The sequence below is a fragment of the Rhinopithecus roxellana genome, chromosome 18 (genome assembly GCF_007565055.1).
Source record: "Rhinopithecus roxellana isolate Shanxi Qingling chromosome 18, ASM756505v1, whole genome shotgun sequence".
NCBI lineage: Eukaryota > Metazoa > Chordata > Mammalia > Primates > Cercopithecidae > Rhinopithecus > Rhinopithecus roxellana.
In genome coordinates, this window is record NC_044566.1 from 66,936,392 (window position 1) to 66,954,860 (window position 18,469).

The 18,469-nt window shown below is 39.8% G+C and overlaps 1 long non-coding RNA gene across 1 annotated transcript in view; it reads right to left on the reverse strand.

Annotated features, from left to right (window-relative positions):
- Window positions 1–6,490: 6,490 nt before the first annotated feature.
- The window catches only part of LOC115894579, a 62,492-nt gene continuing 50,513 nt past the window's right edge, over window positions 6,491–18,469 (reverse strand). Inside the window, exons 4-5 of the long non-coding RNA XR_004054708.1 lie at window positions 11,734–11,977; window positions 6,491–7,225 (exon numbers count right to left, since the gene is read on the reverse strand). This is a non-coding gene — a long non-coding RNA (uncharacterized LOC115894579). The remainder of the gene's footprint in view (window positions 7,226–11,733; window positions 11,978–18,469) is intronic.

The window sequence follows — 18,469 nt, forward strand, 5'->3', positions numbered from 1 at the left end:
TGCAATTATAGCTCACTGTAATTGTGAACTGTAATCGTGAACTGTAATCGAACTGTAATCGTGCTATCTCGGCTCACTGCAATCTCTGCCTGTGAATTTCTGCAAAAAAAAAAAAAAAAATCAGTAGAGATTTTGATAGTGATTGCATTGAAACTGTACACCAACTTGGTGAGTATTCCCATCTTAACAATATTAAGTATTTTGATCCATGAACATGGATCTCTTTACATTTATTTACGTCTTCTGTAATTTAACAATATTTTGTAGTTTTCAATGAATAAATCTTATACTTCTTTTGTTAAAATTATACTTAAGTATTTTATTACTTTTGATTTTGTTATAAATAGAATTATTTTCTCAATTTCATTTTTGGGCAGTTCATTGCTAATGCATAATACAATTGATTTGTAAATTTTGGTATTATATCCTACATATTTGCTGAAATCACTCATTAGCTGTAATATGAATTCTTTAGATTTTCTATATGTAAGTTATGTCATCTGCAAATACAGATAGTTTAGATTTTCCTTTCCACTGTGGATGCCTTTTACTTTCTTGTCTAATTGCCCTGGGTATAACTTCTAGTACAGTGTTTTGTTTCAGTCTTTCACCATTAAGTATGATGTCAACTGTGGATTTTTCATAGATGCCCTTTATCAGGGTGAAAACATTCCTTTCAATCCCCAGATTGTTGAGTATTTTTCATCATGCAAGGGTGTGATTTTCTCAAATGCTTTTCCTGAGTCAATTGAGGTGATCATATGGGTTCTTTTTCTTCATTATATTCATGTGGTGTATAGCATTGATTGATTGTGTTTGTTGAAGCACCATTGCATTCCTGAGATAAATCCTATCTGGTCGTAATGTATAATGCTTTTATATACTGCTTGGTTTGGTTTGCTACTATTTTGTTAAAGATTTTCACATCTGTACTCATAAAAGATACTAGTCTACTGTTTTCTTTTCTTGTGTTGTTTCCCTAGTTTGGATGTCAAGATAATACTGGCCTCATAGAATGAGTTAAAAAGCATTTCCTCCTGTCCTATTTTTAATTCTTCTTTAAACATTTGGTAGACTTCACTAGTGAACCCATCTGGGCCTCAGATTTTCTTTGGGAAGTTTTCCAATTACTTATTTAATTCTTTTAGTTATTTTAGGTCTACTCTGATTTTCTGTTTCTTATTGAGTCAGTCTTTGTAGTTTGCGTATTTCTAGGAATTTGCTTCTTCTAGAGTATCTGAATTTTTTAGTATAAAATTATTCATACTATTGCCTTATAATCCCTTTTATTTATGTAAGGTTCATAGGAATGTCCCCTCATTCATTTCCAATTTTAGTAATTTGAGTCTTCTTTTTTCTTGGTGAATCTAGATAAACTTTGTCAATTTTGTTCCTCTTTTCAAAGAACCAGCTTTTTATTCTGTTAAACTTCTCTATTGTATTTCTCTTTTGTCTTTTGCTAATTTCTGCTCTTATCTTTATTGTTTCATTTCTTCTGCTTGCTTTGGTTTAGTTTTCTTTTCCCCATGTCTTAAGGTTGAATGTTAGGCTATTGATTTAAGTTATCTTTCTTTCTTTCCTTTCTTTTCTATGGAGTTTTGCTCGTTGCCCAGGCTGGAGTGCAATGGCACGATCTTGGCTCACCACAACCTTCGCTTCCTTGGTTCAAGCAATTCTCCTGCCTCAGCCTCCCGAGTAGCTGGGATTACAGGCATGTGCCACCACGCCTGGCTAATTTTGTATTTTTAGTAGAGACGGGGTTTCTCCATTTGGTCAGGCTGGTGTTGAACTCCCGACCTCAGGTGATCCACTCGCCTTGGCCTCCCAAAGTGTTGGGATTACAGGCATGAGCCACCATGCCTGGCCCTCTTTTTATTTATTTATTTATTTTATTATTATTTTTATTTGAGACAGAGTCTCACTCTGTTGCCCAGGCTGGAGAGCAGTGGCACTATCTCGGCTCACTGCAAGCTCCACCTCCCAGGTTCAGGCCATTCTCCTGCTTCAGCCTCCCGAGTAGCTGGGACTACAGGCACCTGCCACCACACCCAGCTCATTTTTTGTATTTTTAGTAGAGACAGGGTTTCACCGTGTTAGCCAGGATGGTGTGGATCTCCTGACCTCGTGATCCACCTGCTTTGGCCTCCCAAAGTGCTGGGATTACAGGCCTGAGCCTCTGCGCCTGGCCCACCCTCTTTTTTTTTTAATGTACACATTTAAAACTGTGCATTTCCCTTCTATGTAGTGCTTTAACTGCATGCCATACATTTTCGTACATTGTGTTTTTATTTTCATTCATCCCAAATTATGCTTTAATTTATTTTGACTTATTGTTTTACTTACTATTTAAAGTGTGTTGACATATTTGTGAATTTCCCAAATTTCTTTCAGTTATGATTTTTAGTTTCATTCCATTTTGGTCAGAGAACATATACTTTATGTTTTCAAACCTTTTAGTTTTACCGAGACTTGTTTTATGTTGTAAAATATCATCTATACTGGAGACTGTTCCAGAGCACTTAAGAAGAGTTTGTATTCTTCTGTTGTAGGGTAGTGATATAGATATCTATGGGGTTTAGTTTACTTATAGTGTTTTCCAAGTTTTCTGTTTCCTTGCTGATACACTGTCTAGTTGTTCTATCAAGTACGGAAAGTAAGGTATTGATATATCCAACTATTATTGTTACCTAAGAGAAGAGCTCCAAAATACATGAAATAGTTCTCTCTTCAAGTCTGTCCGTTTCCGTTCATGTATTTTGGAGCTGTTCTTTTAGGTACATGTATACATATAATTATTATATATTCTTCTTGAATAACATTTTTTCATTATAAAATGCCCTTCTTTGTCTTTAGTCATAATTTTTGTTTTAAAATCTATCTCACCACGTATCAGTTATAGTAACTCCATCTCTGTTTTTATTATTGTTTACATAGTATATCTTTTTCTGTTCTTGATCATTCAATCTATTTATGTCCTTGAATCTAAAGGACACTGTCTTTTGTAGACAGTGTATAGTTGGGTCATTAAAAAAAAATCTTTCTAGCTTGTAGACAGATGCTTTATTAAAAAAAAAAAAAAGAAGAAGGAAAATAATTTAAATAAAAATATCTTTTTTCCAATCTCTGCTTTTTTATTAGAATATGTAGTAACTTTACATTTAATGTAATTAATGATAAATTAGGATTAACATCTGCCATTTTATTGTTTGTTTTCTACCTTTTTATGTCTTTTGTTTCTACATTTCTCCATTACTGGCTTCCTTTGTGTTAAATAGATATTTTCTGATATAGTATTTTAATTCTCTCATTTCTTTTACTACATTTTTGTATTTTCTTTCTTAGTGGTTACCCTGGGAATTACCACTAATAACTTACTTAATAACAATCTTATCTACATCAAATGATACCATTTAACTCCAGTAGTCTACAGAACTTTGTTCCTGTATAGCTTTTTTTTACTCTTCCTGTATGCCGTTATCATCACAAATTACATCTTTATACATTATGTGCTTGTCAACAAGGATTTATAATTATTGCTTTATGCAGCTGTCTCTTAAAACAGATAGGAGAAGGAAATGAATTACAAGCAAAAAATACACTTATACTATTTATTTTTAATATTCATCTGTATGTTGTTTACCTTTATTATTTCTTTTATTTCTTCATGTAGACCTGAGTTACTGCTTACTCTCCTTTAAGTCCAGCCTAAAGGGCTCCTTTTAGTATTTCATGTAGGATAGGTATCCTAGTGACAAGTCCTCTCAGCTTTTGTTATTTAGAAATGTCTTAATTTCTGTTTCATTTTTGAAAGATGGTTTTGTGGATATAGAATTCTTGGTTGGCAGCTATTTTCTTTCAGTGCTTTGAATACGCCATACCACTGCCTTCTGGCCTCCATGCTCTAATGAGAAACTGTTAATCTTATTGAGGATCCATTATACAGGTCAAGTCCCTTCTCTCTCACTGCTTTTAAGATTCTCTCTTTGTCTTTGGCTTTCAACAGTTTGATTATAATGTAACTCAGTGTGGATCTCTCTCAGTTTATCATACTTTGAGTTTATTGATCTTTTTAAATGTATATATTAGTGTTTTTCATAAGTTTAGGGAGCTTTGGCCATTATTTCATCAAGTAATCTTTCCGAAACTTTCTCTCACCTCTCCTTCTGGGATTCCATTATGCATATGTTGATATGTTTAATAGTGTCCCACAAGTCTCTAATCATTTTCCTGCCTGTTTTTTCTTTCTGTTCCTCAGGCCAGATAATCTCAATTGATCTATCTTCAAGTTTCTTGACTGTTTTTATCCTCCTCATTTTCCTGCCTGTTTCTTCTTTCTGTTCCTCAGGCCAGATAATCTCAATTGATCTATCTTCAAGTTCCTTGACTGTTTTTATCCTCCTGATCAAATGTGCTATGGTTTATTTTTCAGTTCACTTATTCTCGCTTTCAACTCCAGAGTTACTATTTTTTAAATAATTTTGACCCATTTTTATTCTTTATTTGGTAAAACACCGTTATCATTTGATATGGTTTGACTCTGTGTCCCGACCCAAATCACATCTCGAATTGTAATCCCCATGTGTCAAGGGAGGGACCTGGTGGGAGGCGATTGGATTATGGGGGCGGTTCCCCCATGCTATTCGCATGATAGTGAGAAAGTCTTCATGAGATCTGATGGTTTTATAAGTGTGTGACGGTTCCTCCATTGCTATGTCTCTCGCTCACTCTCCTGCTGTCCTGTGAAGAAGGTGCCTGCTTCCCCTTCTGCCATGATTCTAAGTTACCTGAGGCCTCCTCAGCCGTGTGGAACTGTGAGTCAATAAAACCTCCTTTGTTTGTAAATTACCCAGTCTCAGGTAGTATCGTTATAGCACTGTGAAAATGGACAAATACGTCATTCTTTGCTTCAGCTCTTCAGACATAGTTTCCTTTAACTCTTTGAACATATGTTTAAATAGCTAATTTTACTCTCTGCCTAGTAAGCACAACATTTGGGCCTCTTAGGGCCAGCTTCTATCAATTACCTTCCGTTTGTGTGTGTATGGGACATATTTTTGCGTGTCTCACAATTTTATGTTGAAAATTTGACATTTAAAATAATATAATATTGCACGTCTGAAAATCATATTCTTCCCTGCCCAATTTTGTTATCGCTGCTTGCTGTTAAATGTTGTTTTTATTTATTTCATGGCTTTTCTGAACTAATTCTATAAAGTATGTATTGTTTTTATATGTGGTCATGGGAGTATCAATTAGCTTAGTGATTGGACATCTAATGATTGAACAGAGATTTCCTTAAATGCTGGAACCAATAAACCTCTAAATCTTTGCTGTGGGTTACTATATATATGTTGGGTCATACCTTTAACACTCCACCAGGCAGTTCACAATGCTGTTTTAGCCTTTACTTTCTGCTTGTGCAAAACCTCAAGGTCACCAAGAAGTGACAGCTTAGGCCTTCTCAGCTCTTTCTTCAGAATACCCACAGGCCTACGTATGCCCATGACCCTCCAAATTCTCAGGAATATGTCAGAGCATTTCAAAGCTCCGACAGACATCTTATGCCTCAGCTTTTCCCTTTAATCTTCTTAGTCTATTGTTTGCACTATCATCCATCTCATGCAGCCTCATAGTTAAAAGACTTGCCTAAAATTATTTTCAATAAAAACCACTTAACCTCTGGGAGAGACTTTTTACACTTGGCAAGTTCAAGCCACATCAAGTAAAAATGTGCCTTTTCAGTGGAGACTTCTAAGGATGGATCAAACAATGTCAGTTCTTTGGGACTGAGGCTTTGAAAGAGCTCCAGCTCTGTTCTGATCCTTCAGTACTAGAATGCAGTTGTTATTTTTCTAGGCTATTGCTGTGCTGAAGAGTGGGAGATGGGCCTAAGGTAAGTTTAAAATGTCATAAAGATTCCAGTTCTTACCAAGATTCAGATATTTTTATTGAACAAATGCTCCCTGGATGGCTGAAAGTCTTTGGTTAATGCCAAGATAGTTGAAAAAATGGATTCTGCTTTTCTTTGCCAGTCTTTTCATTAGTCTTATGAAGGAACAAAATGTTGGATGTTCTCTTAATCTGCCATTTTTACTCATGTCACCTGTTTTAATGTTTTGTTTTTATAACCTACACTGTACAAAACTAGCCTCACAGAATTATGTTGATAAGGTGGAAGAAGAGATTTTTAAACATGTTATTAAGCTCAGAATATTCATTGTTAAACTTTCATTCAAAGTAATGTAAATGATACTGTATTTCTAAACTCATCTTCAACTATTCATTAGTAGTCAAATTCAATAATTTATCTGTTAAATTATAGTTAAGTTTAAATTAGCTTTTGATGAAAGAAATGGATTCTGGATCCATGAATTTCCGATAAGTTGTCTTCTCCTGACAGAAAACAAAAATTCACAATCTTTTATCAAATGTAAAGATGTTTGGTGATAAATTTTGACAGTGTAGTATCAATATCATCACCAACTCTGTTGTCAATAAATTATGGAGCATGTCACAATAACTTATAGAAAGACTGTTCTTTCAAGCGTCCACGTTTCATTTTGTGCTTTCATTTCGTGTGGCATTAGAAAACATGTTGCCTGCCTTCCTTGCATAGGAGTGTGAATCTCGAAACTTTGAGACAGGTCTCAGTTAATTTAGCAAGTTTATTTTGCCAGGATTGAGGATGTGCCCATGACATAGGCTCAGGAAGTCCTGGTGATATTTTCCCAAGGTGGTTGGGGCACAGCTTGGTTTTATACATTTTAGGGAGACATGAACCATCCATCATATGTAAGAAGTACATTGTTCTGTCCAGAAAGGCGGAGACAGCTCAAAGCAAGGTTTCCTGCCCCAACCCTCCCCAGGGGCTTCCAGGTCACAAATAGGTAAGAAACAGATATGGTTGCATTCTTTAGAGTTTCTGTTAAGTTTCTTCCAAGAAGGCAATCAGAATATGCATCTATCTGTGTGAGCAAAGGGATGACTTGAATAGAATGAGAATGGGAGGCCGATTTGCCCTGCGCAGTTCCCAGCTTGAAAGAGCCCGAGGTATTTTCCTTTCACATTTCCCCCTTTTCTTTACAAAGTCTTTTGGAGAAAGCATTTTACAAGAAAATGAATCTCTGGTCTCAGGTTTCATCAGATCTCTCAGGGCTGAGATGGTTTATTCCTAGATGGGTAGGTCTGGAAAGCTCATTTTTAGCAGGTTTCGAAGTCTTAAGTCCTGTGAAGAGAAAATAGAGAGGAGGAAGGGGAAAAAAACCACACAAAGTAACAATCCAGGCCACGAGTGGTGGCTCATGCCTGTAATCCCAGCACTTTGGGAGGCCAAGGCGGGTGGATCACTTGAGGTCAGGAGTTTGAGACCAGCCTGGCCAACAGTTAGTAACTCTAACTCTACTAAAACTACAAAATTAGCTGGGTGTGGTGGCATGTGCCTGTAATCCCAGTTACTCGGGAGGCTGAGGAAGGAGAATCGCTTGAACCTATGAGGCAGAGGTTTCAGTGAGCCAAGATCATGCCACTGCACTCCAGCCTAGGTGACACAGTGATACCCTATCTCAAAAAATAATAATAGTAATCAATGATATGGGCCACATTACTCTGAAGTCCACACATTAGTAGGCAGGTGTGAAAGTGTCTTATGTATGTAAACAGGTTACTGTTATTTTCTTCCAACCTTGAAGTTGTCTGTCTTCAGCTCGCAGGGTTTTAAAGAAGCACGACTTAGTTTTCAGTGACTTCAAATTAGGAAAAATGAAACAAAGATGAAAAAAATTGAAAATATTATTTTGAAGACTTGTAGCCAAGAAAAATTAGAATTTGGTCCAAACCATAGAAAATAATAAAAATTGGAAAAAAAATTAGGCAACACTAGAATCTAACAACAGATATACAATTATTTTGAAATAATTTTTTTCTCTCTCCAGTTCCCCATTTTACTAAAGACAAATCATGGTAGGGCTGGTTTGCTTATTATACTTGGCCTAAATATTTGTATGCAGTGCAGCAAGAATAATTATTATTTTTACACAGGCTTTTAAATTGGCTTTGATGGAACTTTGTTCCATAAGGGGAATCTCAGATAGGACTTCTTAAAGCCCAGCCCAGCCATGGATTTTGCCATCAAATACCCATGAGTTGGGTGAAATTTTCTCTTCTCTGGGTTTCAAGATAAACCTGGGACTTCTGTACCTGTCAGTAAGTGACATTCTTTACTTACCATGGGTCAGAAACCCTTTACAGGGACTGTGTACATAAAATATGATGCTAGTTTTTCCAAGGTCTTATTGGCTCTATAAGTCAAGTTTGATTCCTTAAAGGAAAGCACACCATTCCAGTCAAAGCCTTGGTAAAACAACCAATTTCTCCAATTGCATCCTGTTACAAATGAAAACAGATTCTTATTGCACTTATGCAAATAATTGTGTTGCCCTAAGTTAAGAATACTTGCAAGTAGTTTACAGTTCTGGGGAAATCAGGTAGAGAGAAACAAATGTGCTCCAAATTTTGTTCACAGGAGTGTACTGAATTGTTAAAGCTGTCAATAGCTCAAAAGAAAAGTTTTTAAGACCTCGAAAAACAAAACAAAGGATCAGCAAACAAATTAACAAATTCAGAAAAAAGTCAGGTGGAGTGTAGTGGCTCACTTCTGTAATCCCAGAACTTTGGGAGGCCAAGGCAGGTGGATCACCTGAGGTCAGGAGTTCGAGACCAGCCTGACCAACATGGCAAAACCAAATCTCTACTGAAAATACAAAAATTAGCCAGGTGTGGTGACGCATGCCTGTAATCCCAGCTACTCAGGAGGCTGAGGCAGGAGAATCGCTTGAACCCAGGAGGGTGGAGGTTGCAGTGAGCCGAGATTGTGCCACTGCACTCCAGCCTGTGTGACAGGAGCGAGACTCCATCTCAAAAAAAAAAAAAAAAAAAAAACAGAAAAAAGAAAGTAAACAGAGCAAGTGACCTTGAAGAGAAGAAAAAAAAAAAAAAAACAGACAAAAGAAAAATATTCGGATAACAGAAGAGACTTTTTTTTTTTTTTGGAGACATAGTCTTGGTCTCTTGTCAAGGCTGGAGTGCAATGGTGTGATGTCTGCTTGCTGCAATCTCCACCTCCCAGGTTCAAGTGATTCTCATACCTTAGCCTCCCAAGTAGCTGAGATTACAGGTGCCTGCCACCACGCCCAGCTAATTTTTGTATTTTTAGTAGAAACAGCGTTTTGCCATGTTGGCCAAGCTGATCTCTCTTTGGGAGGCCAAGGTGGGTGGATCACTTGAGGCCAGGAGTTTGAGACCAGCCTGGCCAACATGGCAAAACCCCGTCTCTATTAAAAATACAAAAATTAACTGGGTGCAGTGGTGTGTGTCTGTAGTTCCAGCTCCCCAGGAGGCTGAGGCAGGAGAATCGCTTGAACCCGGGAGGTGGAGGTTGCAATGAGCTGGGATCACACCACTGCATCCTAGCCTGGGTGACAGAGTGAGACTGCATCTGAAAAAAAAAAAAAAAAAAAAAAAAAAAAAAAGCCAACATAGCAATTTTTAAAATAATATATAATTACCAAAAATTGGGGAAAATGGAGACGGGGAAAGGCAGTTCTATAAGCAAGATAAACCTTTATGTTTTGTATCAGAAGGTCAATAAATATTGTCTGAATTTGATTGGTTATTTCCATTTTTATGAAATGTCTACAACAGGCAAACCTATAGAACCAGTAGAGAAATTAGAAATTGCCTGTGGCTGGGACTGAAGAGTGAAATCACTGCAGGTGGCCAAGAGGGATCTTCTGAAGTGATAGGTATGCTCTAAAATTGGGCTGTGGGGATGCTTGTACAACTCTGTGACTTTACTAAAATTCATTACACACTGAAATAAGTGAGTTTTATGATATGTACATTATCCATCAATAAAGCTGTGTTAAAAAAAAAATTAAAAAGGCTGATTTTTTAGGCCAGGCGTGGTGGCTCACACCTGTAATCCCAGCACTTTGGGAGGCTGAGGTGGGCAGATAACGAGGTCAAGAGATCAAGATGATCCTGGCTAACACGTTGAAACCCTGTCTCTACTAAAAGTACAAAAAATTAGCTGGGTGTGGTGGCGGCGCCTGTAGTCCCAGCTACTCAGGAGGCCGAGGCAGGAGAATGGCATGAACCCAGGAGGCGGAGCTTGCAGTGAGCCGAGATGGCTCCACTTCTCTCCAACGTGGGTGACAGAGTGAGACTCCATCTCAAAAAACAAAAAGGGGGGCGCAGAGTTGATTTTTTAAAACGTCAAAGAAGAGATGTGAAAATATATTATTTAGAGTTCTGTAGGCAACCAACAGGAATAAAAATAGAAATGTTTTCTGGGATGATCTAGGAGCTGTTAAGGTGAGGAAGTGTGAAATGGAGGCAGCTGTTTATCAGTTATGTTTTATCAGTTTATCAGTTAAGTTTTTCTACACTATTTCAATTTTATCAATGCATGTATTACCTCAGTTCATTATTAGAGATTTTTAAAACTTTAGATTTCTTAGTGCAGAAAAAAAATGTTTCTTGTTCTTAATCTTTTAGAATTTAAATATGAATAGTGATGGCATGTGGGTACGTGAGCAGAATTTTTTTCTCCTAAAGACCAAGGTCAAGGGGCAAACTCTCTTACAAGCCACACCGCTCATAACTTGATGTGGGCAAGAGCTCTACTGGCTGTCGCCAAAAGTCCATGCCACTCCCGAAATAGAATGGAGGCAAGGAGACTAAGCAACTGGTCTTTCTGGGAACGACATTTGGTGCAGCTGTGTTAAGCGGTTGCCATGGACTAATACAGCAAACAGAAATAATCTCAGGGAAGCAAGTGCCCGAGAAAAACGAGATGACACAGGAAGTGACTAATGTTATCTATCAGCTGTCTTCTTCTGTTTATATAAGAACACTGCCAAAGTAACCATCTATGTGTCCCGGTTTTAAGCTGCATGACACAACCTTTTTACCCTGAAGAGAGAGTGATATGGTGGCCAAGGAGAGGCCATCACTGTGGAAAACACATATTAAGACATTTTGAGATATGAAGTAATGGGGTCGATCGTGAGGACTTCAGGCTACAAGCTGACAACCTTGCAGTTGTTTCAAAGAGCTTGGGGACTTTTCAGTTTAATTTTGCTGGGTGACCAACCCGAAGCTTTCACACCTGCCTTCCCTTTCCTTTTTTCTTAGCTATTTATGTATTTATTTTTAAGACGGAGTGTTGCTCTGTTGCCCAGGCTGGAGTGCAGTGGCACATTCTTGGCTCACAGCAACCTCCACCTCCTGAGTTCAAGCAATTCTCCTGCCTCAGCCTCCCAGTAGCTGGGATTACAGGCTCCCGCCACCATGCCTGGCTAATTTATTATTATTATTATTATTTGTAGTAGAGACAGGGTTTTCGCATGTTGGCCAGACTGGTCTTGAACTCCTGACCTCAGGTGATCCGCCTGCCTCGGCCTCCCAAAGTGCTGGGATTACAGGCATAAGCCACTGCGCCCAGCATTCCCTTTCAAAGAAAATGCTGTGTGAATAGGGGTAATAAAACCAGTCAGAGCAATTCCATGCAACCCAACAGATACGTGGTTTGTGCATTTTTTTCTATCCATGAGGGAATGAGAAACTCTATTCCTACCTTTCCGTCAGTTCCATTCAACCAAATATTTCCCATGTTGACGTGAAACCAGACCTCTCCTGGGTTAGCCTGTCATTGGAGTGACTGCACTCACTTACCCCACTTGCTCCACAGTTCCTCTCATTCCCTGAGTGTGCACACAGGGCCCAGCAGGCACTGAGGACAAGGTTGAGTGGCACTTGTCATCTGCATGCCTCCCAGGTGGGTCCTGCTCAGGGAGGAGTGTCCAATAACCTTGGTGACAGCCACAGCCTGGCAGGATTCATGCTGCAGACAACGTGGTGCCCAAATCCTTTCCTTATAATTCCCCAGGCATGGGGTTAGTAGACAAAGCCGGTGAAGCTGATAAGAGAAGCAACATGTAAAAGGGGAGAGCACCACATTGTCCCCTAAGACAAGAATGGAAGTGGTTTAATGAGTTTATTACTATCTACATTATGTTAAAACCAATCAAAGCAGGACAAAATAGATCAGATCCTTTTCACAAAGCCAGTGCTTTGTGTAGTGGGATTTTAAAGACATTACCCTGTCAGTGAGAGAGAGAGAGAGCTACAGTTAGACAAACATTATAAGACAAATAGCTAAATATAAAATAAAAAATGCAGATGTAAAATCATATTTGCAAGTCTTTCTTTTGCTGTCAGTAGTTAGTAGTTGGTTGTAGCCACCCAGATGGGAGCCAGATATTTACAACTGTAAGTACCATTTACAATTTCAGTGGCTAAAGAATCCTGCCAGAAAGAAGTTTTTAGTCAAAATTCCTAAACATTTCTCATTGTGTCAAAATGTACATATTTGCTTATATCAAAATAAAAATGAGAATTTCCTTCACTTCTGGTGTTGTGAAAAGTTCCTAATAGATATCTCACGGAGACCAGGTTCCACGAGCATTTCCTGTGGCCTCACTGCAGACAGCAGGCCATTTCAGCCTCCACTCGGGCGAATGCTTCGTGGCTGAGTGTGCACACGCTGGCTCAAGTATACCGAGGGTGGGGTACTACACTCATCACTTACTAGCTGTGCGATGTTACTCGAGGCCTTTAAACTTCTGTCAGAAACTCAAGCCTTCAAGCTTTCATCTCTTCCATCTCTGCACCTCACAGGACTACCATGAGCTAAATGAGAGCACACATACAACAGCACAGCCCAGTGCCAAAATATGGTAAGAAACGGGTATGATTACTTTTCCTATTTTATAATTGAGGGGACTGAGGCCAAGAGAAGTGAAGTGGATCCAAGTCACAAAGCCTGGGGTCACAAAGCTGGAATCTGAAGGCAGGCTGTCAATAGTAAGGTTGTTATACACAGTAAATGAGTTAATTCATGGAAAGCTCTTAGGAAAGCCTTGGTTATGAGAAAGCTCTCAATAGAGATTAGCTCTTTTATTATGACTCCATTCGCTTTCACGCTATTTAAGCTTTTTCCTTTATTTCACTTCAAGAATGAGGGCTTGGTGGGGCCGGGTGCGGTGGCTCACGCCTGTAATCCCAGCACTTTGGGAGGCCGAGACGGGCGGATCACAAGGTCAGGAGATCGAGACCATCCTGGCTAACACGGTGAAACCCTGTCTCTACTAAAAATACAAAAAATTAGCTGGGCGTGGTGGCGGCGCCTGTAGTCCCAGCTACTCGGGAGGCTGAGGCAGGAGAATGGCGTAAACCCGGGAGGCGGAGCTTGCAGTGAGCTGAGATCCGGCCACTGCACTCCAGCCTGGGCGACACAGCAAGACAACATCTCAAAAACAAAAAAAGAAACTGGTAAGCAACAACAGAGACTAGCATATCAGTGTCACACGGTGAGTGTGTGTGTGTGTGGTGCACACTATAGACATGTGGATGTTGGGTTTTGTTCAGTTTCACTTTAGTGTGGGTGGTGTGAACCCATCAGCGTGTGTGTGGGTGTGTATGTGTGTCTGAGAGGATGCCGACGATGGTGAACATTGGTGAATATCCCATTCGAAATTGGGAAAAACGAAGGCTAAGTGACGGGCATGGCTGTCTTCTCACTCATTGATTCTCCTTTCTCCAGCCCTGTCTGCTGGCAGCTGTCTTCCTGTTAAGCCTCAACTCAAGGTGATTATTGAATTCAAAGATTTAACAAGCTCACCACAGTCAATACCAAAAGGGTCTCACTCCGTGACCATTCACCCCATCTCCCACTATCCAAGTTCCCTGCTGGAACACATCACTCACTTGTAAAGCCCCAAAGGTAGATGAAGAAGATGGTCTTATGTCCTTGCACATCCACTCCTCACTATCCCCAGCAGGAAGTTGTAGGAAGATACTCAAAATCCCTCTTCTCTTTTATTCCAGTCCAATTACTTTATTCACAAGGAATGGAGAAGAACTGGATGAATTATTACGATTCTCCCTGCACCCTGTGTTCCTTTGTTGACTTTCATTGGAGTGTTGTTTTCTGTCCTACCAATTCTTTTTCCTGGGATCTCTAAACAGCCAGAGTAAAGAAGGCATCCAAGAAGTTTTTTCATTTCCCCTTTCCTTTAAAAGTCAAACATTTGGGCTGGGCATGGTGGCTCACACCTGTAATCCCAGCACTTTTGGAGGCCGAGGTGGGTGGATTACCTGAGGTCAGGAGTTCAAGACCAGCCTGGCCAACATGGTGAAAGCCCATCTCTACTAAAAATACAAAAATTAGCTGGGAGTGGTGGCATGCGCCTGTAAACCCAGCTACTCGGGAGGCTGAGGCAGGAGAACCAGGGAGATGGAGGTTGCAGTGAGCCAAGATTACACCATTGCACTCCAGCCTGGGCAACAGAGCGAGGCTCTGTCTCAAAATAAATAAATAAAATAAAATAAAATAAAAGTTAAACATTGGAGTTCCACAAAAAGTCAACAGAGAAAATGAGAGATGGGGCTCCTCAAAGAAATAATGTAACAAAATCTCTCAGAACGAAGAATCATGAGATTCCGGATGGTAAAAGCCAGCCAAGTAGCCACCCAATTTAAGAGCATGGTCATATCAAGGCACTTTATCCAAAATTTTCAGAATTCCAGGACAAAGAGAAGATGTTTAAAACTTCTAGAGGCAAGAAAAAAAATTCTATATATCTTCAGAGATCTCAACAGTAGTAGTGGAAGCCAGAAGGCAATGGAATAATGCCTTTTAAAATTTTAAAGGAAAATGGTTTCCATCTTAAAATTACATCAGCCCAACTATAAATCAAGCATGAGGACATATAATGGCATTTTTAAATGTACAAGTTCTCAAAAAAAATTTTTTTGGCTCTTATAGCCTCTTGCAGAAAGCTAACAAAAGATGAGTTCCACCAAAGGGAGCAGTTTATTCCAATGAAGAGGAAGACATGGGGTAAAAGGAAGGAGAAATCAGCACAGGAAGAGGCAAAGCCTGGGTGATGAGAAATCCCAAGACCAGCTGTGTGCCCAGTACAGACAAGCAGTCCAGTGTAGAGAAAATTAGAAGAGATGGCTCTAGAAAAATGAAATTAATAGATCACCTGATATATCTGAAAGTCTTGGGGGAAAACTTAGACAATTTGGGAAATTTTTGAGTGGAATTAATAAAAAGACCAAAAAAAAAAAATCAAGAGAAAAAGATTATTAGCTCCAAGAAAAACAAAACTTTATTCAGAGACAAAAAATGATCATAATTTACTACATGTATGGCACTGTGACTAGCATTTGCATGTAAATGGTGAATATTGAGCTAATTATTCTACACTAGAACTGTTCTGGGAGTTGGGAGAATAGGAAGAGTCTGTGTGGTGGTAGAGGTGGCGGGGTCTAGTTAATAGTAACATAACAATGTTAATTTATGGAATCTCAAAATTATAATACCTTCTTAAAATATCAAATATCCCTTAGAACCATTGAAACTTCCCCTATTATCTAAAGCAAAGCTTTTTAGACATTGGCTTGAGCCCTAACTTCATTGAATTACAAACAGTTTTTAAAAACTTATACTGCAAACAACTATGTTAGCCTTTGTGCCTCCTCATGTACAGCCAACATCTGGATATTTCCGTTTACTTCACCGAATCAAAACCAGCTCATCCTCCAGGAAGCAAAAAGTAACCACCATATGAGTTCACTGGCAAAAAGCTGCATAAATAAAAGCTCACATAAAATGTCTCAAATTTTCTTTGAACTAAAAATAAGCAAAATGAGTGATTGATGACTAGATCACTGATGAATTCACCCTGGGAGACATTCCAGAAGCTCTGGAGATAATCATCAGCTTCCACGATAAATTTCAGACCATGGCCCCGCGGGAAACTCTACTCTCTGAAATGATAAAAGGGTTTGACTAATGCAAAGAATTCTCTTTAAAAGTTCAAATAGTAATTATTTGGATGATTTGAGTTACTATATAAAAATTAGGTACTGAAATGGACAATGAGTATGTGTGTTGGTGCATGGTAACTGTGTGCTCAGACACATTTATGGTGCCTTTTTCGTGATGAATCTCAAAGTGCTTAACACATAGTAGGGACAATAAACTGTACACTTCTATAGGTACCTCCTTCTGGAAAAAATTAACTGATTCAGGATGGTTATAGCCAGAGATCATTCATCCAAAACTTTTTCAATTATAAGTCTTTTCCTTCCTAGAATAGTGAATCCCAATGATTCTCTACTATGCCAATTTAAAGGAAATTTGCTCAACATAATATTTTCTGAGCGCTTCTCATGGATTGGTAAATGGTTTGTGAAGAGGGAACACACGCCTCCTTCCGTGGCATCGCTTGAGCACACGAATTCGAGACGGGGCTGGGCAACATGGCAAGACCCCTTCTCTACAAAAACAATTTTTTTAAATTACCCTGACATGGCGGCACACACCTGTGGTCCCTGCTACTCAGGAGGCTGAGGTGGGAGGATTGCTTGAGCCCAGGAGCTTGAGGCTGCAGTGAGCCAGGTTCACACCCCTGCACCCCAGCCTGGGCAACAGAGCAAGACCCTATCTCAAAAAAAGAAAAGAAAAAAAAAAGGTTATCTTTTAAAAGGAATTCATAAGCACCCTACATTACAATTATTTAGACTACTAGGCTTAGATTTTTGCCCTAGCTAACAAGTTAAGAACCAAATTCCGTTTTTAAGCACTATCATCTATCCATAACTCTGCTAGCCTTCATAGCAAGAATATTCCCTTTTGTGATTTTGGTCTATTAAACTTATTAATTAGTTTTAGTTTAAGCTGCCTCAAATTTGCACAAGTATCAGTCATTAAATAGGTGACAACTTAAGAGACCCAGGTTACTTTGATCCATGCTGGTTTTCTTCAATATGAAGCCATAACCCACTTCATCAGAGGCCAGAGTTCAAAAATCTTTGCATCTTTGCCTCATTTTACTAAATAGTCATTTAGAAGGTGTGTTTAACACAGAAAATACAAAGTCCTTGTATTTAATTCACTTTCTTTAATTTTTTTTTTTTTTTGAGACGAAGTTTTGCTCTCGTTGCCCAGGGTGGAGTGCAATGGCACGATCTTGGCTCACTGTGGCCTCCACCTCCCAGGTTCAAGTGATTCTCCTGCCTCAGCCTCCTGAGTAGCTGAGATTACAGGCCTGTGCCAGCATGTGCCACTAATTTTGTATTTTTAGTAGAGATGGGGTTTCTCCATGTTGGTCAGGCTGGTCTCGAACTCCTGACCTCAGGTGATCCGCCAGCCCCCCGCCCCCCGACCTCCCAAAGTGCTGGGATTACAGGCATGAGCCACCATGCTCAGATAATTTTGTATTTTTAGTAGAGATGGGGTTTCACTATGTTGGTCAGGCTGGTCTTGAACTCCTGACCTCAAGTGATCCACCCACCTCGGCCTCCCAAAGTGCTGGGATTACAGGCATGAGCCACCACACTCAGCCCATTTTCTTCAAATTTAATAGAATGAAAATACAAATCACACCAATCCAATTTCTGGAGAATAAATTTTGAACTTGTAACACCATTTCAATATAAAAATGACACTTTGTTGCCTTTAGGTGTGTCTCCTAATATTTTGCATGCTGGACCTCATGGGTCAGGAGAACAGCACAGACAGAGGTAAACAGTAGTTAGGCCAGGAAGCCGGGAAATCCACAGACTCCTCTGTCTGGCTGTCGTGTGGGGTTAAGTCAATCTCTTAGGAGCTGAGTTGGGCTTGGGTTTGTTTTTGCTTTGATACTTTCAGTGCACGGACTTCAATGCTCCCATCTGTGGGCTGCTGTTTCCTGTGTACAGAGTGGGCCTGGCATGTTGGAGGGACTTTCTCAGTGTTCTTGCTCCACTCCCAACTTCCAGCAACCCCTGGAAGCCTATGCCACCGAGAGAGTCACTCTCCATGTTCCTGCCCGTGCCCCAGGGGTTGACACTGGGTCTTGGTACTTGGTGGAGAACTGAGTTGGGGCGGGAGAGCTCTGTGTTCTCTCCACCCAGGCTTAGTCTCAGGCCCTCCACTGGGCTTGAGGAATGGGTGGGTTTTCTCACAGTCCCTCCCTCCCACCTCATGGCATGGAATTCAGCCTAGGAGCTAGGTGAGGTGAGAGAGTGTCTGCCCCTCCCACTGCGATAGCTGACTTCTGCATTGCATAGATTAATCCTGGCTTCAAGGAGGTGTCTCATCCCTCCTCCTTGTGCAAGGAAACGTGTTTCTTCCTTTCCCAGAGAAGCCAAGGTGCATGGCTTATGTCCCAGGGGCAGGAGAGTCTTCCATTCCTTCTCCAAGCCAGTGGGTTTTGCTTTCACCCCTCCAGTGGCAAAGGGTTCACTTTAGTCAGCTTGGGCAGCTATAACAAATGACCACAGATTGGACAGTCATATTTATTTATTTATTTAGAGACATGGTCTTGCTCCATCACCCAGGCTGGAGTGCAGTGGT